This window comes from Maniola hyperantus, chromosome 19, assembly GCF_902806685.2.
Source record: "Maniola hyperantus chromosome 19, iAphHyp1.2, whole genome shotgun sequence".
Taxonomy (NCBI): Eukaryota; Metazoa; Arthropoda; class Insecta; order Lepidoptera; family Nymphalidae; genus Maniola; species Maniola hyperantus.
In genome coordinates, this window is record NC_048554.1 from 1,055,130 (window position 1) to 1,081,696 (window position 26,567).

Below are 26,567 nucleotides of genomic sequence, written 5' to 3' on the forward strand. Positions count from 1 at the left end.
AAGCGTCATTTGCTATTCCGGCGCCCGCGCCCCGCCTGGCGCCGACGCTCTTGTTTAATCCGATGTCCATCGCGGCTCGCGGTCACACAAACAGTCCACTACATCGAGCTACACAGCTTACGAGAGGACATTGAGCTCTCTTCCGAAATAAAATAGCGCGGCTTCAAGGTCCCAAACATAAAGCTCTCGTAAGATTAAAAAATATTAATATGCTGCAAGAGTGAGGGGGTATTGCAATTGAACGCTCACTTTGAACAAAGAGATTATACCATTGTACAAAAGGAGAACCTCACTGACATACACGTGCCAGCTAACACGCTACGACGAGTTCCAAATTTAAAATAAATAAAATAATAGACTTGGGTTAGTTAGCTAGTGGATCATACTTTTAACAGATTTAAAAACATCTCCAACCAATCACAAAAACTACGGTGAGTACATTTCTCAAGCAAAATAAAAAATACGTAAATCAACCCAGTTGGGCAACTTTAGAAAAATTCACATACGAAATAATGTAAAATACGTTTCAAATAAAATCTATTAGATAACAACACATTTCACACACCGATTATTGTTGTTGATTAATGTTTCTAGGTTCAAGTGGGCTGGTACTTTGGCAGAGAGGAAAGTTGTGCATAGCATCTCCCACGCGATAGACAGACTGGGTTGCTCTTTGGTCCAAAAAGAACAATCGAACTACCCGCCGATCGGCATAAAAACGCAAGGACACATTTATGATACCGGTCCCGATACAATGGCATCGGCGACTGCGGTTATAATAAATCGCTCTTCGTTTTACATTTCGTATGTTGCCCGAGCACCTAAAGTATACAATTGTTTAATTTTTACTGAACTCAAGGTAAGGTTTTTTGAGTAGACATTTGTCGAAAACTTGCATTAATGGCTATTACAGTCGCAATTGTTGTGATTGGCTGAATTTATGGTACTCTTGTAGCAACAATGCATAGTAGCCAATAGTGAACGAGTGTCAACCAATCAGAGGTGATTGCCATTGTCACACTGTAGCCGTCATTTTTCCGTAATCAAGCTGTTGTTGAAACATCATCATGAATTTACGGTTGGTTACAACATCAATTTTGACGAAGGATCCAACAAAAATTTAGAATGGTTATTTACTTTCAGCGTCTAATAAATTACAGTTGAACACCACTAGGAAAGTCATCTGTAACTTTTTAAGCTCTTCTTTTATGGACGCCACAAATGTTTTAAATGCATGTCTCAAATGTTTAAAATTTTTCTGCTAAACACCGACGGGCATGCCAAATAACAAATTAAAAGTAAAACAATCACATTTAAAAATGGCGTCATAGAGCCGCCACATTTTTTTTCCAAAAAGTTAATGTCACTCGGGATAATGTAAGGATTCTAACGATACCCTATCCTATCCAAATATGTTTAGACATTTAGAAGTTATGGTGTGATGAAAAACTCACAATACATGAACGCTGAAAGCATTACACACCTTTTTTTGGGCAGTCATGTAAAAAGAGATCTACCCAAGCTAATGCTACATACATAGTTAAACGCTGTTACATTATTGCCACTTTGCTGAACAGAAATGCGACACAAGAAGCGTCGCAGACTCATCGCGGCGGTTTTAGGAGACGTTCTTCGTTTTCTGGAATTGTTCGCGCGCCGAAATATTTCTCGCACAGACGCGACCGCGGGAGAACCGATGAAAATCAGTGCTCGTTTAAATTCCCCAAGTCTCGAGGTGGGAAATGTCGGCTGGAGAAAAAGGGGAGAACACACAAAAATGCCGAGCAACTGTAGGGTTGCCAGCCGTTCTGGAAGAGGCCTCACAGGAGTATATGCACATGATATCTGGTCTTATAACAACACTAGCTGACCCGCCCCGGCTTCGCTCGGGTGGAATTTAGAAAATAGAGGTGGGGGTTGAATTTCCAAAAATCCTGGAACACGTATTTCTTCATTTGTGACCGAAAACCCAAATACCAATTTTCATGCAAATAACTTGAAAAATGACGTACTTTCGTACAAACTTTCATCCCCTATTTAACCCACTTAGGGGTAGAATTTCGAAAAATGATTTCTTAGTGATACCTACTCTTTACAAAGAACACACCCTCAAAATTTCATGTCTCTAAGACCAGCGGTTTACGCTGTGCGTTGATATATATGTCAGTCAGTCAGGACTTTGAATTTTATATATACAGATAAGAAAGTGCGAGTGAAAGACAATATTATGCAAACGTATGTTTGTGTTTATATGGAAACTGGTATATTCCTATAGAGGCTTGAATTTGGCGAGCCATTGAGGTGTTAGCAAGCAACCCTAGTGGGAGAGCAAACCCGTGTCAGAATGTTGGACACACCAGGCGGCGACTCGGACACGTCCTTATTAAGTGCTCGCTTTACGCCGCATTTCCATACAAAACGAGCGCGACACGATTGTCCTCTCTATTTCTACTATAAATAATGGTCAAAGCAATTTAACGGACTCTACGATATGCTACCTATATTTTTGTGACAGACAGGACAAAGCGTCAAAGTCAAAGTCAAAGTCAAAAGATTTATTCAAAATAGGTAATAAATTACTCGTATTGATGGTCTGGTATGGTGTTACATTTGTAAGATATAGTGGTGATAATTATATTACGCAAACTTAAAACTAAAGCTACGAGGGTTCCAAACGCGCCCAGGTCTGAGAAGAGCCCACAACAAACTCAGTCAAATATCATGCGTCAAGATTATATACTTCCGGGGGCCTACAGCCGTAGTTTGACAGCTGTAGTATAACTGTCTCACTATTAGCTGAAATGCATTGTTGCAGCAAGAATACCATAAAATTAGCCAATCACAACGATTGAGATTGTAATGATTGATGCAACTTTTCCGTTTTCGACCGCTTCGTGCTACTGTCAGTCATAATTTTAACTTACTTTACTGTCTTTTAAACTTTTGTAACATCATTGTACCTAAATCTTTTGTACTAGCCAGTCGTTAACGTTTATGCTATGTGTCTTTTATTTATAAATCTCTTTTTTATGTTTGTATTGTTGTGTATGTGTAAATGTATAATAAATAAAAATATTATACTGTCAAATCATATCAGCAGAATTAAAGGAAAAGGCACATGTTTGCAAGTAACACCTTGAAAAACATGAATGGGAAAACTTCAATGAATCTATAATAAACGACCTGACCCCTTGGGATGAAAGAGTTGTGGTTACAATGAAAATTTGGCTGAATTAATGATAATATTGAAATAGTTTACAATTAACACATTTAGTCTCAATCAATAGCCGCTCTGCGGTTTAGGTAGATCTCTCTACCCGCGGCTAAATGTAGGTTGATTATTTACGTTGGTGTCCACCACATATTGGCCCATTCGTGCCTAATATAGAACGCAGCATAGTTTGTCTGTCTGTATTAGCTCACGACTCAGTTTATTAAACTTTTTGTTGCGTTAAAAACTGTTACTATGTGGCTAATTCTGTTGTACACAATCTCTAAACTAAAATGACACGTCTAAATCCATACATAATGTTGCTCGAGGAAAAGGATAACACTAGATGTGGCGGTTACCACAATAGAAACTAGATGGCGCTGTTCAATCGATGACGTAGTCCCGAACAAATGTGCCGCCGATAGTAATCGCACTAACGGAGTTTTCTGCAATCTGGACTATATATAGAAGTTTCAAGACATAACCGTCGGCCCAGCTGGCGCTACCGAGCACAACCAACCGCTCGGTGGGAGATCTCCCCTTTGGTACGGTCGAGCCTGCACACCGCTCCCGTACATTGGTGACCCCGACGTGATCAAGAACGGTCGCACACCTCAACAACCGACGAAATCAAGAATGGTCGCACACTACAACAGCCGACGTCGAAGATCAACCGCACACCGCCGCACTCCGCACTGCGCACTCAACGTGATCAAGGGTGATCGCATACACCGCAACACCTTTGGATCACACACCGCAAGCCGACGTCTCCTCCAACTCCAAGTCTACAAGCAGCAACAGCAAGCACATCGAGGCCTGTAAGACGGATGTAGCCACAGCTTCGGGGCACAATGGCTCTGCACTCCATCACCAGCTACAAGCGTCCTGGTCTACCGCTTCTCTGGATGGTTACCAGCCATTGCCCTTCACACGCCTTCACGCTACAACGCCACCTCTCTTCACTGCTTCACACTACACGTTCGTCTCGGAGGAGAGTGATGTGGCGGTTACCACAATAGAAACTAGATGGCGCTGTTCAATCGATGACGTAGTCCCGAACAAATGTGCCGCCGATAGTAATCGCACTAACGGAGTTTTCTGCAATCTGGACTATATATAGAAGTTTCAAGACATAACCGTCGGCCCAGCTGGCGCTACCGAGCACAACCAACCGCTCGGTGGGAGATCTCCCCTTTGGTACGGTCGAGCCTGCACACCGCTCCCGTACAATTTATTTTTATTTTTCATGTACCAAAATAGTAGTTACAAAGTAATAATAAAATTAAATTACATTGTTTAATCAAGAGAATCGTTCGATTCCACAACTTCGTCGCGCGGACTAAGTCGCAAAAATAAGCTAGTTTAATTAATAAGCTATAAAGAAAAAAATGTATTAAACTTTAATAGATAAAATAATCAAATAAGAAACTTCTCATTCTCGTGCGTCACAAGGTGCTATGTTTTTTTAGACTTATATGATGTGATAACATTTTAGTTATTTCTAGTACAGACACACCAACCAATTATGCCACAACAATTACAGCAGTATCTAGAATTGTTCACTTTACGGCGCCATTTCAAAACACTTCCACATTCCTGTATCAAAAGCAATTATAAATCACAACCGATTTACACACAGACCGATAGATGCCATTTAACAACGCTTAAATGGTCAACGTCCATAGACTAGAAGAAATGCCTAAATAGACGGAGCGATCGCTAATCAAGTGGTTCCTAAAAGTGAAGCCAGTTTGAACGAGTCATGAACGTAGTCATCCAAGAGTAATTAATGACAATGAAGAGCAAGCAACCACCTATCACTACAAACACATGTATCGTATCTATAAATTGTGTTTGGAATGATAGGTTAGATGCTTTGTGTTTATCTATTTACTGTTACATACTATATTCTTTGAAAGCGCAAACTAAAAAGTTCTTTTAAAAACCACATAAATCTATAGAAGACCATTTAGATTCAGTTATTTACATGAAGTATGTACAATGTACATATAGTTAGAGCCTCAATAGTTTAACCGGTAAAGGAGTGGACTGAAAACCGAAAGGTCGACGGTTCAAACCCCGCCCGTTGCACTATTGTCGTACCTACTCCTAGCACAAGCCTGACGCTTAGTTGGAGAGGTAAAGGAAATATAAGTCATTTAACATGACTAATATTCTTACTATAAAAAAAGTACCCGACAGGTCGAGATAGCAATCGGGGTGGGGTCGTCCCGCACACCCCCCGCGCTAACCCGGTGCGGGCAAATGCGGGTAACGTGTGGGTGTGCGGGTCGTTCTCCCCACTTCATACCCCAAGACGGACATACTAACCAAGCCAACACTGCAGTAGTGCTTTCATTTTATTTTTTTCCTTTTTTTGGTTGCTGGTTCCCTCTATCTATTTTCCTTAGTCTTCGAATCACTGTTATGAAATCAAATGCAGGTGGACAAAATGAGTTCTATTGTGAGCCAGAAATGGCTTTATCTCACGCGGCTCCTGGCTTGAAGTGGTATTTAACTGAAAACCTATAAGGACCTGCCATGATACGATAAATGTATCGCAGAAAGCTTATATGGATTTTGAACGTATTTCCGACATGGTCTACTAGTCCATAAGGGTCATAGCACATAAGGGTTTGCTAAGACAATTATAAAAATAAAATAAAATAAAAATAGCTCTTCTATCAGAGTACAATTTTTTTAAAATTATATTACAGTTGTTTGCATTACAAAAAGTCTCTTAGCTCTGAGTGGCTCGCGGCAAAGGCCTCCTCCAACTCTCGCCAGTGCTTCCGATCCTGTGCCACCCTTCTCCAGAATGGACCAGCTGTTAGTTTCAGCTCGTCCTCCCAACGTCTTTGCTGCCGACCTTTGGTTCTTTTCCCGTCTCTTGGGTACCACTGGGTCACTAGGGTACTCCACTTTTCGTGGGTGTCTCGGAGCATATAGGTGTCTGTGACCCTGGTTCTTTCTCTAATGTCCTCGTTTGAGATGGTCTTTTTTCTTCACTCCCACCATACTGCGCTCCATTGCTCTCTGACATCTTTTAAAACTGTCCCTATGGGCCTTGTTTAGTGCCCAGGTTTCGCAGGCACATGTTATACATGGAAGGAACACAGAAGGCTACAGGTGTTGAAAACTTTTTTCTTTAGTTTCAGACTCAGTTCCTTGTTTTTCAAAAAATTCCGTTAATGACAAGTACTTTCTCCAACCTAAGACTATTCTTTTGTTTGTTTCTTTTGTTGTTTGGTCTTCAGGCGAGATTATTTGTCCCTGAGACAATTATAATATTACTTTTATAATTCCATTGAATTAAATAAACGTATAACATATACATATTAAAAACTTAAGAAAGCTAAAAGAAACTACAACTTGTACTACCAAAGATGGTCACAGTAGTTACAGCGCTACCCAAAAAGGTAAAACCAAGATGCGTATACGTTTTTTAACCAAACAGCATTGATATAAGAAAAGAAACGAAGATACCCAGGTTCCTTGGAAATTCAAACGAGTGTGCCTTACCTAGGCATGATGGGATTTTTATTGAATGTAAATTGAATTTCTTTTGAGAAATGTGAAATATATCACTTGCTTTAATGGTGAAGGAAAACATCGTGAGGAAACCTGTATGCCTGAGAGTTCTCCATAGTTACATAATGTTCTCAAAGGTGTGTGAAGTCTGCCAAGTAAATTATTTTGACGATTCAAAAACGCTTGGAAAAGTTTACTTGAATAAAAATATATTCTACTAGCTTATGCTCGCGACTTTGTCCGCGTGGACTACACAAATTTCAATCCCCTATATCACCCCCTTAGGGGTTGAATTTTCAAAAATCCTTTCTTAGCGGATGCCTACGTCATAATAGCTATCTGCATGCCCAGCCCGATCCGTCCATTAGCTTGAGCTTTTAGTTGATAGGTCAGTCAGTCAGTTAGTTAATCAGTCAGTCACCTTTTCCTTTTATATATTAAGATTCTATTCTGGATTTTCGTGACATAATTTTACGAGAAATTAGAAGTTAGAAGTACAAAAATTCAATTTTTTTATTTCAAAATAGGATACACTTAGTTTTTGAACGCCACTAGTTCAAGTATGTTATTGCAGAATGCAGGTGCTTGTATACATATATCTTGTTTTCGTATATCAACGATCGATAGCATAAATAAACAGTCAATCAAGCGCAACCGGGCATCAGGTACTAGTCGCACTACAATTTATCAACACGGAGGGTGCATAGCTATTTCCCCAACGCAACGGCAAACAAGCTCGGGTGAAAGAAACTACGACCTTAAGAGGAGAGGTGTTTCTGATTTATTCGACGTGTAGTGATGTTTCGTTTAGCGAGATATATCGATGGATACTCAAATTAATCCCTACTCTTATTAAAAAACAAAAGTGTTTGTTTATTGGTTTGTCCTTCAATCACGTCGTAACGGAGCAACGGATCGACGTGATTTGCGTGCATTGCATGGGTATAGCCAAATACCTGAAGAACGACATAGACTACTTTTTATCCCGGAAAATCAAAGAGTTCCCACGGGATTTTTAGAAACTTAAATCCACGCGAACGTAGTCGCGGGGATCAGCTAGTACCTCATATTTACATATGTATCAATCTTAAAGGATCTTCAGAGATCCATCCGTTTGAGTACGCAGCTTAGCTTCACAATGAAACAATAATATCTCCCATATTCACGCCGCTTATCTAACTGTAAATTTGCACCATCAATTATTGTCTCATAATAATCATAATCTAAAGCAGTGTCCACTAGCAATAAAACTTGCAGTAGATAGATAAGTGACTTGCCTGAGTACACTTCTGCAAGTTCCATTAATAGTTGACACTTGGAAGAATCACTACAGATATAGTACACAAAGGTCGAGATGGCATCGTGGAGGGGACGCCCCGCACACCTGCACAGACCCCGCGCTAGCCCGGTGCGGGCTACCGCGGGTGACGTGCGGGTGTACGGAGCGTCCCTTCGCCTCATACCCCGATTGCTATCTCGACCTGTCGCGTACTATAGCTGACCGCGATTTTTAGAGAGTGTAGATTTAAAGCCGACTGATTTTTCGTTTTAATTTTTTTTCAGTATTTATTACATTTCAAAAATCAATAGATTTAGTTTTGACTGACTGATTTCAATATTAAATGATAGTTGCAAGCAATCCTCTAATCAAAATATCGAATACGAATAATATCGATAACCGTATACCTATTATGGTAGCATGCCTATAACGTGATTTATTGAAGTGCGCCCTGGACTGAACCCAACACCAAGCAAGCTATTTTGTATATTTTTATTGTAAAGCATCGAGAATGGGCCTCGTCATAAATCGAATAGAATTCTAAAGACTACAATAACCATATCGCGGGATGACGGTGATGTTTTATTTAGAAGGATCATTCAAATCGGATTATATGATTTAAAATTTTATTGTCAGAGATTTTGGGGTCTTTTAGAAGATTTTTATTGGGTCGTATCTCACCTCTACCCGATTTTAAGTTCATGGACGCGAGTGTTTTTTTATGGGTCTAAATCATCTCTGTGGTATTTGTATGTAGCTATGGTGTGAATTTTCACAGCCTTGGTACTAAAAAGAAAAATAAACTTAGTATGTGTGATGTGTGTTTGAGATTCTTCTGATATTTAAAGGCATAATGTTTATAATCTGCATTTCAAAAAATTTTGCAAAACTTGTTCGTTTATTTGCCGTTGTATACTTACCTACTCTTAAAAATAATAGATGAAATAAAAAGTTCTCTTTCTTTTTTATTAAAACGAATGTTTCTATACCGGTGGACTGTCGTTTTGTTAACAGCTTTGAAAAGCTTTTATAAGCTACTGCAAGTTTTTAAACTGTTAAAAATAGTCACCAAAAATTGCTATTTTTAAACGACTTTAAAAAAGGAGGACGTTCTTTTCGACACGTATTTTTTTTGATTGTGTTATTCCATAATTCTATCAAACCTGTATTTTCTTCGGTTTTTGCTTAAATTGAAGTCAGTTTTTATTTTTTATTAACTTTTTTGCAATAAAAATGAAAAAATATTTATCGGCACTCTAAACACCACGTGTAGTACAGGAGCAATAATTTAACTAGCAAACATGTTTGACAGGAAATCTAGTACAGGAGCTTTCGCAGCGAACGTGGCGTGCATAGGAACTATTAAAGAGGCGGAAACACCACCGCAGCGATCTGCTGAGATATATTACGATTTTGTACAGCGCTTTACCACAGCCGCATCACGTTTTTGGGTCATCGACCAAGTTACTGCGTTTTGGCGTGATAAACGTTTTGTTAAACCAAACGAACATAAGAGTTTTTCAAGTATAAATTATTTTATCTTCTAAAAAATATTGCGTAGGTAGCTTAGCTACTACATAAGTTATGTGAAACTAGATGATGCCCGCGACTTCGTCCGCGTGGATTGAGGTTTTTCCCATGGAAACTCTAATGTCCTTCCCTAGGATGCAAGCTATCTCTGTTCCAAATTTCGTCACGGATGGGCCGTGAAAAGCTAGCAGACAGACAGACAGACACACTTTCGCATTTATAATATTAGTATGGATTGCTTCATTAATCACACCCCATCGCCTGCCCACTGAGGACAGGTCTCCTCTCAGAATTATAAGGTTTTAATACACCACACTGGCCAACTGTGAAACTTCACAAACCTTTGAAAAAATTATGGAGAACTCTCAGGCATGTAGGTTGCCTTACGATGTTTTCCTTTACCATTAAAGTAAGTGATATTTAATTGCTTAGAATGCATATAACTCCAAAAATTTAGTTGTGTAGTACCCACCAAACCCCCGACCTCTTTTCGAAGTCATAAATTACTTATAACTCCAGATTTCCCCAGTTCAATTCAATTACCAATGAAACGTTATCACGTTACCAATTTACCATCAATTGAGTTTGTCCCCGTGATGATGACGGATGCAGTCACCCCGAGGGTCCTAAATTGGTTTCCGGCCATCTTCCAATTGTTTACCGCTTGTCGAATGCGGGCCCCAATGAATGGACGAGCCGAGATTATGGGCTCCAATTGATCTGATTGCTTGACGATATGTACCAATGTGGCTGTTCCCTGAATAAATTTCTATCATGTGTTGAAGTTGTAGCCATATTAGGTATAGATGCGAAATTGTGTTTGTTTGTTGGATTGTTCGACGTAATTTTTTGCAAGGGTAGGTATAGTTAAAAACCTGGAGAGTGACATAGGCTGAGCATAAATTTTGAGACAGGACTCACTATATTTGCTCTATGTGCCCACTATCATGTCAAAAGTCAAAAATCGTACTTTGGACATGACAATTGATACTTACCAGAAAATTAAAAAGTTACTACGCGATTTTAAGCGCAAGCTTTCAGGCATGCAGATTTCCGCTCGTCTTCCAATTGCTTAGCGCTTTGATAAGAGGAAAATGGATCGTTTGACGATATCTACAATGTAGCTGTTCTCATGCCTTTTTACCTTCAAGGTAAGAGTGAATAGGCATCTTCTAGACAAGCGTGTTTCACTCTGGTTTTTCGAACTATGAGCCCTGCTCATTGATACTTCAGCTTCGCAACCCGTTGAGCTACGTCGGTTACTCTGGTTCTCCTACGGATCTCCTCATTTCTGTTTTGATCACGTAGAGAAACTGAAAGCATAGCTCTCTCCACTGCTCGCGCAGTAGTAGTCAATTTGCACGTCCAATGTATGACACAGAGTCACGTTCTTTCACGTCAATTTCCCCGCGCAAGAAATTACGAAACCTTATCTTACTGCATAATTATATTATTTTACAGTAACAACTGGTCAAGTGCGTGACATACACATAAGGTATGGTTCCGTAGCCATGCTGGTTGCTAAAACCCTTGGTCTTCCTAATTGAAGTAAAAACTTTTTAACGATTTCAGGATGTGAAAAACTTCAAGGTCGCTTAATGATAAGCTTCCTTAACGCAATCTATTAAGGTTCAATTTTTAAGAAGTGTCAACTGTGTTTAAGTTTTACTTCTGTTGGCAGTCCAAAACAATTTAAATATCGCTCTGTAATCACGACCCATATTATAAATGTGAAAGTAAGTTTGTTTGTTGGTTTGTCCTTCAATCAGGTCACAGCGGAGCAACGGATCGACGTGATTTTTTGCTTGGGTATAGTTTAAGACCTGGAGAGTGACGTAGGTTACTTTTTAGCCCGGAAAATCAAAGAGTTCCCACGGGGTTTTTAAACAACTAAATCCACGCGTACAAAGTTGCGGGCATTAGCTAGTCTAAATATGTAAAATGAAAACCCTACTGACTGATCTATCAATGCACAGCTCAAACTACTGGACGGAACGGCCTGAAATTTGGCATGCAGATAGTTATTATGACGTAGACATCCGCTAAGAAAGGATTTTTGAAAATTCAAACCCTGAGCGGGTAAAAAAGGGGTTTGAAACTTGTGTAGTCAACGCGGACGAAATCGCGGGCATAAGATAGTAGGTACTATAACTACTAGTTAACCTTACAGTTCTCATAGTTTATTTTTAAAATGGCTGTGACATAGGTAGACGGACAGACAGACGGACTGGACGAGACTATAAGGGTTCCTTGGTGTTGCTAGGGAACCCTAAAAATGTATCTGGCTCGTTTCCAGTTTCGCCAGGTGTGGGTAATGATGATTGATGACGTATCGGAGGCTGTCATTGCGGAGGTACCGCAAGTGATGGTTACTTGAGCAAATCAATGCGTGTTCACATAATATGGCTATCAGATTTAATGTGCAGTAAGTATAATGCTGTTATGCTGTTTCCTGGGAGAGATGTGTGGGGTGTGGACTGTGGATATGCCAAAGGCAAGTAAAATTACTGGTTTACTGCGTATCAGAATTTAGAAGACGCATAAAGTAGAATTCCGTAGCTAAGCTAGTAGGTGAGTAAAAATGAATGGACTAAAAATAAATAAATAAATTGTTAATTAGTGCAGTTTTTAAGCTGCTTTATCAATCAAATCATACTGCTTGCCAAAAACGAACTAAAAAGACTTTTTCACATCTGATTTTTTTATTTTAATTTATAGCCAGCGTCACTCGTAGTGATGTAAAGATTGTAACGATAGATACCCCAAACAATGCTGTTCAGGCATTGAGAATTTCGAAAAATTGTATAGGTAAAGAAATAAATAAATAAATAAAAATCTTTTTTATTCGAATAAGCTTTTACAAGTACTTTCGAATAGTCGGATGCATCTACCACTGGTTCGGAATGCCTTTCCTACCGAGAAGAACCAGCAAGAAACTCGGCAAGAAAGAAAGACGTTTATTTTTTAAAGCTGTGCCACACATTAACAGTTATACCTAGGGGTTAGGTTATCCCGGCGCCTCTAATACTTGAGCAGTAAAGTCAAAAGACCTCAAGCAGAAGAAGCGACGGAATAAACTATGTCATGTGTGGCACAACCCGAAAAAAAAGGTCCTGAGGTATGTAGCCATCTATCAATAAGTGCCTATATTGAACGAAGTCATACTCGAGGGTACACTCCTTCGAGTCAACATTTTTCATGTTACAAGCACTCTAAAAATGTTTTATATGTTAGTCCCATGTAATTCCACAATGTTAGGAAATACAATTTATTGTTAGGCAGGCGTAACTAAATTAAGATTGATGAATGCACCAGTCATTTGTCTTGAAGGATTACTTTAATTGTGCATTCCACGGAGAAGACAAAAAACGGACATTTGTCTTGTCTACGTCTTCTTAGTTTTTAGTAATTTAGTATTATAAATCAGAAAGCGTGTCTGTTTGTTTGTTTACTTCTTTACACATCACATACTTCTCAACATTTGGCTCTGAGAAATCTTGCATTCTGGAGTCAGATATTTTTAGGGTTTCGTACCTCTGTCTGTCTGCCTATCTGTCTGTCTGTCTGTCTGTCGGTCTGCCAAGAAACCTACAGGGTACTTCCCGTTGACCTAGAATTATGAAATTTGGCAGGTAGGCATGTCTTATGGCAGACATTCGGGGAAAAATCTGAAAACCGTGAATTTGTGGTAACAACATCCTTTTTTTTTTTTTTTTTTTTTTTCCTTATTGTTGAGTGCCAATTAGCTACTCAATTATATTACGATCTAGCCTAATGTATGACTAATAAGTAATTACAACAATATCACACAATAAAAATTAAATTGTGGTCATGAACTGATAATTAGTATTTTCAATTTTCGAAGTAAGATAACTATATCAAGTTTGGTATCATATGAAAGGTCTTCACTTGTGCATTCTAAAACAGATTTTTATTTATTTTTATGCATCATAGTTTTTGAATAATCGTGCAAAATGTCGAAAAAATACGGCTGTAGTCGTTGCGCGAGCCTGACTCACACTTGGCCGGTTTTTTTAAATAAAATAGCGAACAAATGTTAAGTGATTACCGCCGCCCATGAACATTTGCAGCACCAGAGGAACCACCAATACGTTGCCGAATTTTCAGGAATTTATTGATAAGGGCATATCAATAAATTCCTGAAAATTGGAATATCCCCATGTTGAAATCCAGTGGGAACACCGTCGAAGGGAGTTGGTTCCACAGTTTGCATGCATTATAAGATACATTTATCCCGAGAAAAGAAAAGTTGGTGCGACATTTTTCAAGGCATATTAATCCACGCTACACAGAAGCTAGTAATTTTTGATATTTATTTAAATGTATTCAGTGGTTTAAGAAACAACGTAGGCGTAACATTGCTGAATTAAATTAGAATATGATTATTATGTTATGAATTATAGAGTAGGCTGTCTGGCTGTAGACATACTTTAATTAAACAAATTAATTTTTGGTTGGTGATTTTTATCGAGGAGAAAACTTGTTTATGAACAACTTATTCCAAAAATTCCAGAATTGAGTATGGGAGATATTTGATTACAAATGTTGAAATGAAATGAAATGAAATTATTTTTATTTTGCCAAATGTTAGTAACGATAAATTGTGGTACATACTGTGATACATTTTCCATAGTCGGAAAAGGAAAACATCGTGAGGAAACCTGCTTGCCTGTGAGTTCTCCATTATGTTCTCAAAGGTGTGTGAAGTCAACTAATTCACACATGGCCAGCGTGGTAGACTTTGGCCAAAACACAGGCTTGCGACTGGCGTAAATCTCGCGATCATTGCTGTCAAATGTCACACATAATAGTGCCTAGAGAGAGACAGCAATAGCCACAAAGCAAAATAAGAAGAAGAGAGACAGCAAATGAACTGTCGCATTGCTACTGCTGTCGCGTTGCTGTCGCTACTGCAACGCTTTAAGTAATCAACCCGCGCCGTGCTGTGTTTGCAGCCGGCGACGGGTTTATCATCATGATGATACATACAGATCGTTTATCTTCGCGTACCCGACTGCGCTTATTTGAACAAACGATCTTGAAGGTGGTAGCGAGGTACTTGCCACATCTCTTCTTCTTTGTCGTATCACTCTTGGCAGATAGGTCGTGGTCATCACGAAGCAACGTCTTTGAGGGCAGATGTTATATGCCTCACGAGCATTCGCCATTTCTCCCTGCTGGCTGACAGCCTGGTACACTCGTGCAAAGGACCGCCCACAGCAGACTTAATTTGGTCGGTCCATCGCATGGGTGACCTTCCTCGCCCTCTGGTGCCCTCCACCTTGCCCTGCACGACAAGACGCTCAATGGAGTCACTCTCACGCCGGGAGACGTGTCCGAAGAATTTTAATATGCGACTCTGTACTATCGACGAAAGACTTGCCACATAAATCTCATTAATAAGCAAAATGTCCTAAACTGTTGAACAATTCTCGTGCCAAATATCGACCCCATTCCTCGGGCACGATTTACGACTGCAACCTTGTAAGTCGCAATGCTCCATCTCGCGATTTACAGTAATGGCAATTGATAATTAAAATTTAATGTCCATGCGATTTGGCCCCGTAGCGAGCGCGTAAATGCTGCCAAACTGCCAGCGGATGGTTGCTTGCCAGAAACTAGTAATTAAAGGCTCATTTCATCAATTAGCTCAACGGGTAAAGGAGTGGACTGAAAACCAAAAGGTCGACGGTTCAAACCCCGCCCATTGCACTATTGTCGTACCTACTCCTAGCACAAGCTTGACGCTTAGTTGGAGAGGAAAGGAGAATATTACTTATTTAACATGGATAATATTCTTTATTAAAAATAAAAAAGGGTCCAGCTGCGCGATTGCGGTAGAGTGACAGCTACAATGTCATGATCGCAATCACCTCTGATTGGTTGATGCTCGCTCACTATTGGCTACAATGCATTGTTGCAACAAGAATAGCACAAATTCAGCCAATCACAACAACTGAGATTGTTATATACCTAGAAGCAGGCGTTACCTACTTTGCGGAAGTCCATGATATACAATGAACCAAAAGCTTAATTTGCTATAATCCGCTGAAACAGGTCGAATCTGTATGGTGCAACATGCAGCATGCGAAATATGTGGTGCTGCGTGGTGGTGGTGCGTATTGCTTGCCTGGAGGCTGCTTCTTCCTGCATGTTTAGCAGTGGAAGGACGGGCGGTGCATTTCGCATGCTGCATGTTGCACCATACAGATTCGACCTGTTTCAGCTGATTATAGCAAATTAAGCTTTTGGTTCGTTGTGTGTAATAATGATTGATGCAGGTTTTACGAAATCGCCCTACTGTACACAATAGCCCTACCGCGTTTGGTTGAATTTGAATCTATTTATTTCATGTAGAGCAGCAGGCTTTATAAATTTATCTAGTTTGGCGGATTATAGCAAATTATTAAGTTTAACCAAAAGTTACGCCTGATTATAATCGAAAATATCCAATAGGTAAGTACTAGCTTATGCCCGCGACTTCGTCCGCGTGGACTCTACAAACTAAACCATATTTTACCCTCTTAGGGGTTGAATTTTCAAAAACCCTTTGTTAGCGGATGTCTATGTTATCTGCATGTCAACTTTCAGCCTGATCCGTCAACCAGTCAGTCACCTTTTCCTTTTATAAACATATTTAGATTCACTTACAATTGGGTACACAATATAATTCTAGACAATTAATTTCTCTGAGCACTCGGTCACAATCGAGACACGCCCACTAAACGACTGAGGCCTTAGCGATAAAACCGCAGTCAATAATCGTGGAATTCGGGTAATGGGCAAGTTTCGCCTCTCATTTACAATTTCGATCGGTATCGATGGGGCCAGAGAGATGCCATAAAGATATCTACTAGAGGTACTAATTCACGCAAAACACAGTTGAGTTCGAACGATCTCACGCTTAGACACGCTTTCACGCTTTCAGCAAATTGCCGCTAGAACTGCTCTGATTCCATTTTAGAAATACACTATTAATATTATAAAATAAAATAGGAGTCCCCCGCCATGCTGAGTTCATGTTTGTTTGGGATACTCTCAGAAAGTACTGACACAGATTTTCATATCATTTTCATCAATAGAAAGAAGGATTATCAATGAATGTATAATTTACGAACATTTTGCAAAAATGAGCTATATGATAAACCGGTATAATATGGTGTTAATTTATATTGTAGGTAACATCTTTTCAAAGTATGACTAAAAGGTATATATTGTGATGGCCCACAAGTTTTAAGACACATTTCTTAAAATGTATAACAAGTAATTGAGATAAATGTATTACGTTTACTTTAACAAAAATTAAGTTCCATTTCATCTTTGTATGATTAGGTTGTAGCGCGTTTTTGAAGCGTGATGAATGAGGTATATATACATAATACATCTCTATGCCCTGCAACTCAATGGACTGATCACGAGGCATTCGAGTCAGATGTTAAACGGCAAAAGACCACGTTGTTTTACATAATAATCTTATTCATTACAAAAATGTGGGTGCGATCAAACGGAATTGATAAACATGAAACTTTATCATTCAGCACGTTGAATCAATAATATGATGGCTATTCTATTTTTGGGCAACATAGCTGTTGCTTTAACTGTGAAGTCAAACTTCGTGAGGAAACCTGCATGCTTGCAACTCTCCATTTTTTTACTCTGTTACAAGTTAGCCCTTGACTACGATCCGTAGATAGAATAATAGGTAGATTGAAGTACTGTGTAACCGCGTATGAGATAGCGATAGCACGACGTAACGATGAAACGACAATTATTACCATTGTTTAGTAGTCAATATTTGTATTAACCGATCAACAATATTTGTATTCAACGTTTTTTATGTGAAAACAAGTAAATAACTCATGAGAAATACAATTACGCCACGAATTCTCAAAGTTTGTTTCGCAACTAAAGTTGCATGCCTTGTATGTAAGTTGTATGTATTCTTGAAAAAAAATTTTTACAAAAAAAATAAAAACCGACTTCGTTACACAAACACTAAAAATTGAAAAATAATTTAATTTATTACCGATTATATTATGTATACAAGAGTTAATATAGTTCCATAACAATACTTTTTGGTGCCGGTGCCAATTAGCTTTAGCTGCGCGAATCGTCTAGACTTCATATTTTTATGGGACTCCACAATGGCACCTCATTGGCACCGACCCCAAAAAATATTGTTATGGAACTATATTAACTCTTGTATACATAATATAATCGGTAATAAATTAAATTATTTTTCAATTTTTAGTGTTTGTGTAACGAAGTCGGTTTTTATTTTTTTTGTAAAAATTTTTTATTTCACAATTTTTAGTGGCCCCATGGAATTATGCTATGACTGGTTAAAAATCTACTGTTTACTAAGCTATTACACTGATCGCGAGCAATTTACTCTTATCCGTTGAGGAGTTCCAGTATCTATCTTCGAAGATGTTCATCAGATCTTCACCAAATTGAAATGGGACCAACTTTGAAGTATACCCTTTCAAACAAAAAAAGAATTTTCAAAATCGGTCCAGGCGTTTTCGAGTAATCGGGGAACATACATAAAAAATAAAAAAAAAAAAAAATAAAAAAAAAATAAAAAAGATTCCGACGAATTGAGAACCTCCTCCTTTTTTTGAAGTCGGTTAAAAAAAACTAGTTACACGATAAGGGACAAAAAATAGGTTAGCTGCGTCTCTGTTTATCACATTAGTAACTTTATCTGTGCTCTCTTTTTAGTGTGAATGAGAAAGCAAACGTCCCCGGTATCTACCTTTATTACTCTATCTACGCTACGATCTCACTAGAAATAAGGTCTAATATGGAAGCAGGCTAATTCGGTGATTGGCGAGTCCTTTCTGAAAATGTATGCATTATAATAGCAATAGCTGATGCCCGCGACTTCGTCTACGTAGAATTAGGTTCTTTAAAAATCCCGTGGGAACTCTTTGATTTTCCGGGATAAAAGTAGCCTATGTTACTCTACAGGTTGCTTTATCTATACCCATGCAAAAAATCACGTCAATCTGTTGCACCGTTGCGACGTGATTGAAGGACAAACCAACAAACAAACACACTTTTGCATTTATAATAAGGGTACTGATTATACCCGTTTCTCACGAAGCAACCTAACTCCTCAATCAGTTCTACTCGTTAGTGCAGATAAAACGAAATGCGAGTGTCAATTTGATCCCATTCGTTTAACACGTACGTCGTACGCGGTCTAAGCGATAACAATCAAGGCTCGCTGGTATGCCACACGACACTTTGACAGACAGACAATACCCGTGGCAACATTATCTTTTATCTCAGAGAGAATTGGTATCAACATTTTGACGACCTCCCTAGGCTGTATTGTCAGAGTGAAGGAACTCTCGGTTTGATCCTGAATCGACAATCGATGTGTCAAATATTAGGCTATGGATGACGTAAAATCAAAGAAACATTTCATCATCATCATTATCATTAACCGATAGACGTCCACAGCTGGACATAGGTCTCTTGTAGGGACTTCCACACGCTACGGTCTTCCGCCGCCGCCTGAGTCCAGCGGTGAATCCGCGCCGTCCGTCCACCTAGTGGGGGGTCTTCCAACGCTGCGTTTTCCGGTGCGAGGTCGCCATTCCAGCACCTTGAGTTACCCCAACGAACTATGTGCCCTGCGATAAATATAGCAATCCTAACCAATTTACAAAATTTTCCGATTCCCGAAACCAAAAATTTTGTTATCGTTTTCCGAGAACGGAAGAAGATCGATGTTCTCAAAGGTGTGTGAAGTCTCTGCACATGGCTAGCGTGGTAGACTATGGCCAAAACCCTTCTCAGTCTGAGAGGAGACCCGTGCTCTGTAGTGAGCCGGCGATGGGTTGACCATGATGATGATGATGATTGCCAATGCAGTTGTCCAGCTAACGCGAGAAAATTGTCGGTAACGATGAATCAAATTGTCACCGGGATTTACGAAGACATAATCGCATCTAATGAAGAAATAAGTCTTTCTCCAGCGCTATATAATCATCTGCGCTAAATAGGGTTACCATATTATAAAGGCAAATTCTAGACTAGAAAGTAGGAAAACTTCAACTTTTTATTTCTCACTATGCTATCTTTGTTCGATCAGTTAGTTAATTTACTTTTTTTTCTGACTTTTTTTGGGAGCTTTTAATCATTTTTTTAAAGAATATTAGCCATGTTAAATGACTAATATTCCCCTTTCCTATGGCGACCTAAACACAAAAAGCATTTAAGGGGAGGGGCCCTTAAATGCTTTTTGTGTTTAGGTCGCCATTTTGATTGAGTGGTTGCAATAGCAACTGTGGCCAAATTAAGTTAATATTGTTGTCAGGTTACTATAAAAGGTAAAACTCTCGATAAGTCGTGGCAGTGTCGTGGAATATTTAACTTCACTTCTGGTATGTCTATATTTTGAGGTACGGAACCCTGAAAATGACCAAGTCCACAAAAATCTTGACGTGTGGAGACTCAAACTTAGGATAAACCTGCGGTCGGTGTTTCGCCACGCGATACCCGTGGTAAAGCCTAATCATGTCAAACCTGTCCGCTTACTCATCGGCGGACCGTAGCGGATTAAATAAACATTGTAGCGGCTAGTTTTTGCTCAACGACGTACTCGTACCTGTACGGATTACTTTTTAGGGTTCCGTACCTCAAAAGGGAAAACGGAACCCTTATAGGATCACTTTGTTGTCTGAAACCTCTACAGGGTACTTCCCGTTGACCTAGAATCATGAAATTTGGTCAGATGTTTTATTTGCAATATATCGTGCAATTTTACAAAATTACAGGATTTTTAAATTATTTCGCGTTTTTTTTTTGTGGTTACATATCAGTAATCATCAGTACTATCACCTGTCTTCGTTTTTTCCAGCGCTCTGGTTACAACCTGTAGACTTAGGACTGCTTCTTTCCAACACCTACACCACATTTTTTTTTTTTGATTTTGTAACAAATATTATGTACAAAAAAACACTTGCATTTTCATACTATTTAGTGATTTTGCTTACGCATTGCGGGTAGATTTCTCATCACGATCCGTATCCTCTACAGATCGCACACAGAGGGATGAAGGTGTTATACCGCAGCCAATAAGCTCTCTTTGCTTATATATCCTACGCTAAGCCGCTTACTCTCCGCTATGTATGAAAACTTACAATAATACTTGCCTACATTCAAACTATAAAACGCGCAGATATGGACATATCTAACCGGACCGGTGCGGTGGCCCAAGTCGTCGTCATCGCTGTATTTTCTACCTACCGACATCTACGACTATTAAATACTATATACTACCGTTCCACTTTAACCGCTGCGTCATATAAATATCGAAATATCGTAAAAAAAACTTATCTCTATAAAATCATATCATTAGACACCATACAAGTATCGTGATTCTCTAATATTAATCACACCGGGCAGTCATTAAGGCTAATATTGCTATTGACGGCGGAATGCTGCGGTTATAGGTACCCACACCGCTCGTAACTGACGCGATGCAACTTGGTTAATGTGAACGATACCTGTTATTTGATACGTTTTAATTGGTCACGTGTAATCAAATTAATTAATGGACACGTTGATGTATAGGTAAAATGTTGCAGGTACGGACAATGTAGAACGTATTTGTTATTGGCTGATATTAAGGTATTCTTGCTCTATCTGGGTTGTATCTCTCATTGCTGAAGGTCAAGACTACTTCCTATAATAAGTCGTAACTCGTAATTAAAAAAAAAACACGCCCTGACTAGAACAAACTTTAAAGACTTTTTCAAGGTTTGAAAATGGCGCCATATTGATTTCTGTCAAAAAAATTACAGCCAGTGTCACTTCGGATTGTGTAAGGACTCAGGATTCTAACGATATCTCATATATCCAATTCTGTTAAGGCATTAAAAAACTAAGCTGCAATAAAGAAACTCACATATTCTCTTTCACAGTTAAAGCAAGTGATATATTTTTACCTCCGAAAAGTTAGAAGTGCGTGCCCGGGATAGAACCCCCCACCGGAAACTAACTAGGAGGCTAACGTCTTAACCACTAAGCTATCACAGCTATATAATACCTAATATTTTAAACCTAAAAAAGAGGAGAGGACGACCAAAGAAAAGGTAGATGAATTGCGTGAAAGAGGATATGCGTGTAAAAAGGGTGTACGTTGACGGATGACAGAAGTGAGTGCAAGAAAATGACATGTTGTGCCGACCCCAGGTAGCGTGGGATAAGGTACGGAAGAAGAAAATTTTAACTGAAACTTCTATTTAATTATCATTTTTGCTTTAAATGGCGTAGGTAAAAATAGGATATGAATTTGCTTTACAGAGCTCACAACGAAAAGCTCACACGGTGCTTCTCCATTCGCCCACGGCGGCGCTTTCTTTAAAACCAGCTACGACACCGGAAGCACGTAACTAATAAACATCAGACGGACCTCTCTAATTAACCGACACTCGCCACCGATTCACTTGTTAGCATCGCGAATAGGGTTGCCAGCTGTTTTTGCAAGATTTTTTAACATTATAACACTGTACGCTCCAGTACGATGGATCGAGCGACGGTAAAAAGAGGCTGGCGGGAAGTGGCTGGATGAGGAAGACTGGGGACCGGCGGGATTACGTATCTCGCGACAGGCGGAAATCTCGCGATCATTGCTGTCAAACGTCCGGCTAGAAAGAGACAGTAAGAGCCACAAAGCAAATTAAGAAGAAAAAGAGAGACAGCAAATAAACTGTCGCATTGCTACTGCTGTCGCGATGCTGTCACTACTGCAACGTTTTACGTAATCACGCCGAGGGTGTAGTGGCGCTCTTTAGGAAAGACCTATACACAGGCTGATAACTCTGTACACTTATAATTATTATCCCTACCCATATTATAAATACGAAAGCGTGCTTGTTTGTGGGTTTATTGGTTTGTCCTTTAATCACGTCGCAGCGAAACAATGGGCCCACGTGATTTTTGCATGGGTAGAACTAAAGATATAACTTAATATTTAAATATTTAGATAATGCTTCACTAGATTTACAGCCGTACTCAGAGTCGCTTAATCGTTACTAAAGTTTAGTTAAAACGAGACAGAGCTATATCTCTCACATAAATCTGTCTCGTTTAAACTCAATCTTAAGTAACGATTAGCGACTCTGAGTACCGCGGTTAGACCTGTAAAGTTTAGTTTAATTAGCCTTACATAGATATAGATTAGGTGCGGTGGCAACCCTGAGCACCTGAGTCTGATTCGGGGCTGTCAAACCGCCACTGGACAGTTATAATCTGCGAATGAGCATCTTATTTATACTCAATTCGACAGTTCCCACGGGCGGCCATCTTACACGTCGAATCAAGAAGGAAATGTTCAACTAAACGCATATAATAGCATTAGGAAATCATATATCATCGTCAATTTATATCATTTCACAATAATTTTGGCGGTTTCTGTGGTATCTCTGCAAAATTTGTGTGATTAGAAAAATGAAATCAGATGAATTATGGTTTCCTAAATCACAGGATTATAATATTTTTGTGATGATGAGTAGGTATCTACTATCTATCTACTAGCTTTTTTACTAGCGCTCTTTTGCGATTCTAAATTCTCACGGTTGCTTTTTTTCGTACTAAAATAGCATCTTTCTAAACTTATCTACCTAAACATATATCACTGATTTGCATCAGGCATTGTAAGCAAGTATTATAAGAAATCGTATTTCTAAATTAAACTAAATTGACAGATCCAAACTATACCCATTACGCACGGTCGACTAGTCGCCCAGCGGCCCACTAGTCGACTGTGCGTAATAGGCCTAAACCGGTGCTATCTTTACTGCAACGAGTAATATGAAAATAGATATTCAACATTTAGAGATGTCGACCTACAGTAGAATTAGCCACAATATCAATTATTCAGCCAATATACATTTGTGGTAACGAAATTCAAAAATCACGCATGTTTTCCTCACACCCATTGGCAAAGGTTAACTTAGAAACCAGGTAATATATTGATCCAGTAGAGTAGGTTTTAAAAGCCAGGAAATTCTTTAACGTTGTAATAAGTAAATACTAACGGCTAACCTTTTACAAATTGAATATTTTTCCAACTTTAAAGTGCATATAAAATGTCATATAATACATGATTTGTGGGTGGGAATTGCAGATAACAGGATCTGTTTTAATGCAAAATTAATATTAATGCGGTCATATAATACGAAACGGACCAGGTGCAAGATATTGGCGATATTGCAACTACTTTGTAGGTTTTAGCATAATTCCGTTCCGATGGATTGTATGGATAAGTGCGCTTTAGAAGGGTGTGAGCGGATTGCTCAGTTAACATAATTTGTAGTAGGTAGTTGTTCTATAAAGTACGAGTAAACTGTGTATATTTGAAAATTTAGGGTAATATCACATCAATCGTAGGTAATCGTAGTGTTTAAATTATTTTAGCCGGCAACGCAGTCTATTAAACAGAAGATGTGAACAAGTAACAAATTATTATTTTCATATTAATTAGTTATGTACTCATATATTTTTACTAGCTTATGTTCGCGACTACGTCCGCGTGGACTACACAAATTTCAAATCCCTATTTTACCCCCTTAGGCGTTGTACTATCAAAAATCCTTTCTTAACGGATGTCTACTTCATAAACGCTATGTGCATGCTAAATTTCAGCCCGATCCGTCCCCTAGTTTGAGCTGTGCGTTAACAGATCAGTGAGTCAGTCAGTCAGCTTTTTCTTTTATATATACAGAAGATAAGAAGTTTAGGGATCATTAAAACCTAAAACCAATATTGAAAAATAACTGTTAACAAATTACGTTGGCATCAGAGACGTATAGATCACAATCAAGAAAGTGTCCGAGACAAGAAGTGCAATTTGCTAACTACCGACAGATTAAGTGTGACGAAGCGCCCGCTTACTGCTGACATCGGAATATTTATATTGTAGACGATAGAAATAACTACACATCCGTATTAGTTGTGTGACGATCGCAATCGCCTCTTTTTTTTTAAGAATATTAGCCATGTTAAATGACTAATATTCCCCTTTCCTCTCCAATTAAGCGTCAGGCTTGTGCTAGGAGTAGGTACGACAATAGTGCAACGGGCGGGGTTTGAACCGTCGACCTTTCGGTTTTTAGTCCACTCCTATACCGGTTGAGCTATTGAGGCTCTAATTGACAGATAGTTGACAGTCTCTCTCAATCAGTCAATCAGCCTGTTTGCGTCCACTGCTGGACATAAATCTTTCCGACAGCGTGCCACCATACATGGTCCTCCACCTTCCTCATCCACCCACCTCCTACTAATTTCTTAAGTTCGTCAGTCCAGCGGATTGGAAGTCGTCCCAAACTACGCTTGCTGGTACGCGGTATCCACTCCAGCTTGTTAATTCCTTCAGCTATGCTACTGTTGGTTAAATCATGTAACAACCATAGAACAATAAATACTCATGACAATAAAGTTTGTCGCAATCACACTAAATTTTGTAACCTTTACAAAGCGACGTAGTTGCATAAGTGACTAAGATCTTTAAATAAAGATTTAAATTTAAAAAAATTATAAAGGCGAAAGCTTGTTTGTTTGCTTGTGTGCGTGCGTGCGTGTGTGTGTGTGTGTGTGTCTCTGTTACTCTGTCACACAAAAACTACTGGACCGATTTGGCTGAAAGGAATAGAGCTGGCTTATACCCTGAATACATAGACTATCAATCGGGGGTATGATCTAGTTTGATAATATATTAAATCTTATACTAACAACAATTCGCAGATCATCACTCATCTCAGTAATGGAGGGGGTTGATCCTTTATCACATTACCGCAAGTCCTCGGCAGTTGGGAGTGAACTCCCCAAACTTGTTAGCACAAGAGCGATTTATCACGAAGATTAATGTCAGTTTTCCATTACCATAAACCAGAAGTTTATTAATTTATCAGGCGTATACAAACATTACTTGAGCCGGGATATTAGGTGGTTTAACGGTGAAGAAAAATGTCGAGAGAAAACTTGCTCGTCTGAGAGTTCTCCAAAGTTATCAAAAGATGTGGTCTGCCAATCCGCTCTTGGCCAAATTGGTGGAAGTATGATCTCAACCGTTCACATTGTGAGAGGAGACCCAGAGTCAGTAGTGTACCGGCGATGGGTTGCGAATATAATTTTGTGATAATGATCTTGAGAAGTAGATATAGTAGGTAAATGATAGAGGTTTTAGACACAATCAATAAATCCGTTGTTAATAAAAAGCCTTTGGGCTGCAATCTGACACATCTGCCCAATCTTGAATGGGTGACCTATGTTGACCTGCCAACACCAATAGCTGGCATTCAAAATAATACCTTTGAGCTCGCCGAATCGCCACTACCTTGGTTTTTGGCTATATTGGGAAATGCAAATAGCTTGAGATAAGGGACATCCTAAATATGAACATAAATCATCGTGTTTGAACTTTGTCTTGAATGTAGGTGAGAACTGCGCTCAAAGATTATATCTGATGATACTAGCGCGTGCTAGATTGTAAATAAAAATTTTAGCAAAATTTGTTTACAGAAAACTGGTCAGAACACCCATGGTTCCATAGCCATGTTAGTTGCTAAAAATTTAGACGGTCATTAGTTTTTTCCCCAAAAACCCCATCATTGTTAATGGACATAGGTCTCTTGTACTTAAGTAGTAAGTACTTCCACACGCCAGACTTGCGCCGCCTGAATCCAGCGGCTTCCTGCGATTTCTTTGATGTCATCTGTCTACTTAGACTCTAGAGGGACGTCTTCCAACGCTGCGCTTTCCGGTGCCCTTGGGATCCCGACGTCTATCGTCTCGAACTATGTGCCCTACCCATTGCCATTTCAACTTCGCTACCCGTTGAGCTACGTCGGTTACTCTGGTTTAGACTACGGATCTACTCGTTTCTGATTTGACCACATAGAGAAATTCCAAGCATAGCTCTCTTTCTACATCGCTCGCTGAGTACTCTGAGCTTTCTTATGAGGCCCATAGTTAGCG

General features: G+C 39.2%; 2 protein-coding genes across 3 annotated transcripts in view; one reads left to right on the forward strand and one right to left on the reverse strand.

Moving 5' to 3' along the window:
* LOC117990940 (large ribosomal subunit protein eL34-like) overlaps positions 1-26,567 on the forward strand; it is a 192,482-nt gene that overhangs the window by 111,294 nt on the left and 54,621 nt on the right. Inside the window, exon 1 of one of the 2 annotated variants that reach the window (XM_069504996.1) lies at positions 21,379-21,382. The exons of the other annotated variant lie outside the window; for it this stretch is intronic. The gene's annotated coding sequence lies outside the window, so the exon portion shown is untranslated. Of the gene's footprint in view, positions 1-21,378; positions 21,383-26,567 lie in introns of those variants that run through there. 2 annotated transcript variants of the gene reach the window in all.
* tkv (serine/threonine receptor kinase thickveins) overlaps positions 1-26,567 on the reverse strand; it is a 158,254-nt gene that overhangs the window by 78,987 nt on the left and 52,700 nt on the right. The window lies entirely within an intron of this gene.